The sequence below is a fragment of the Triticum dicoccoides genome, chromosome 4B, assembly GCF_002162155.2.
Source record: "Triticum dicoccoides isolate Atlit2015 ecotype Zavitan chromosome 4B, WEW_v2.0, whole genome shotgun sequence".
NCBI lineage: Eukaryota > Viridiplantae > Streptophyta > Magnoliopsida > Poales > Poaceae > Triticum > Triticum dicoccoides.
The window spans coordinates 44,063,291-44,065,604 of record NC_041387.1 but is presented as its reverse complement, the minus strand read 5'-3'; positions in this window follow the sequence as shown (position 1 = coordinate 44,065,604).

Here is a 2,314-nt window from a genome sequence, read left to right as displayed (position 1 = left end):
AGAGCTTGAAGTTTAAAACTTAGACTAGAAGGGTTGGACGCGCTTTGCCACGACGTTGGTGTTGTTGGGTTTCTTTAAAAAACTCACTCTATTTTAATATATATGGTGTATAATTTTCTTGGAAAGTCAATTCTTTTAAATTTGACCAAATTTATAGAAAGATATAACAAAATCCATAATATCAAATCGGTATTGATAGATTCGTCATGAAATGGGTTTCCATACTTTTTTGTTAATATTGTGGATGTTGATATTTTTGCTCGGAACTTGGTAAAAGTTAAAGAAGTTTGATTTTCCAAAAAACTAATACACCTTATATTTTGCAACTTATGGTATATTTTGTTTGGCGGGTTTGGGAGATGATGGAGTGTGTTTATTTTTATTTATAATGCAACCATTTGATGGGACTTTTGTATTGTGGTCTGTTTTATCTACTAACCAATGTATATTTATGTGGGGAAATTCCACATTGATGGTTGCATGTACTATAATTGTGCTACATTATCACATGATGGCTTTCTTTTTTCTAGGTGGTGCGAGGGTGCATCATATTAATATGTTTTTATATGTTGTTGCTGCTGATTGATTTGAAAAATCATTGACCGATCAAATCGTAAACCAAATCCAAAATCGAATACCTCAACTAAATAAATAAATTCAAAATTAGACAACATATGGGATTTAAAGAATTGGATGGGAGAGCTTCTTAAGAAATTGTTGACTCGGTCAAAATCGGTGACCCCAATTTTAAATTGAAGACCTAAATTAATTGTGAGCTTAAAAATTATGAAGCATAATGTATAGTATAAAATAATTGAATGAGAGAGCTTTGAGAAATTCTTAACCCGGTCAAAATCGGGTGACCCAATTCTAAATAGAAGACCTAAATTAATTGTGAGACCTTAAAAATTGTGAAGCATAGGGTATAGCATAAAAGAATTAAATGAGAGAACTTTGCGAAATTGTTGACCCAGTCAAAACCCGTTGACCAAATTTCAATTGGAGACCTGAATTGAATATTTATTTATAATACAACGATTTGATGGGACTTTTGTAGTGTGGTACGTGTTATCTGCTAACAAATGTGTATTTATGTGGGGAAATTCCGCATTGATGGCAGCATGTATTATAATTGTGCTACATTATCATATGATGGCTTTCTTTTTTCTAAGTGGTGGGAGGATACATGGTATTAATATGTTTTTATATGTTGTTTGCTGCTGATTGATTTAAAAATCATTGACCGAACAAAACGTAAACCAAATCCAAAATTGAATACCCCAACTAAATAAAAAAGATTCAAAATTAGAAAACATATGGGATTTAAGGAATTGGATGGGAGAGCTTCCTACAAAAATGTTGACCCAGTCAAAATTGGATGACCCTAATTCTAAACTGAAGACCTAAATTAATAGTGAGCTTAAAAATTATGAAGCATAGTGTATAGTATAAAAAATTTGAACGAGAGAACTTTGAGAAATTGTTGACCCGATCAAAATCGGGTGACCAATTCTAAATTGAAGACCTAAATTAATTGTGAGGTTCTAAAAATTATGAAGCACAGGGTATAGTATAAAAGAATTAAATGAGAGAACTTTGAGAAATTGTTGACCCGGTCAACATCGGATGACCAAATTCCAATTGAAGACCTCAATTGAATGTGGGCTCTCCAAAACTAGGGAGCCTAGTGTTATAGAGTATTTTGAAGAGGTAGTCTCATTGTACAAGCAGAAAGATTGTTTTCTACATCTGGACAATGTACTTTTTTTTGCGAGAACAATGTACTTGGCTCCAAGTGATAAAACTATAGAGATGTAGAGCAGTATCCATTTTTACTTCTCAACTTAACTAATAATAATTTTCTTGTTGTGCTATATTTGTCATCCCAATGAAAATATATAAATATAAATAACCAAGAACCTTGGAACCATGTAGATGTTGGAAACGTTGCATGGAAAACAAAAAAAATGTGTACACACACGCAATGATCTATCCATGAAGATGCATAGCAACGAGGGGGAGAGTGTGTCTACGTACCCTCGTAGACCATAAGCGGAAGCGTTTCACGACACGGTTGATGTAGTCGAACTTTCTTCGCGCTCCACCGATCGAGTACGGAACGTACGACACCTTCGAGTTCTGCACACGTTCAACTCGGTGACGTCCCTCGTCTTCTTGATCCAGCAAGACGTCGAGGTAATAGATGAGTTCTGTCAGCACGACGACATGGTGACGGTGATGGTGAAGTGATCCTTGCAGGACTTCACCTAAGCACCGTGAGAATATGACCGGGGGTGTAAACTGTGGAGGGGGG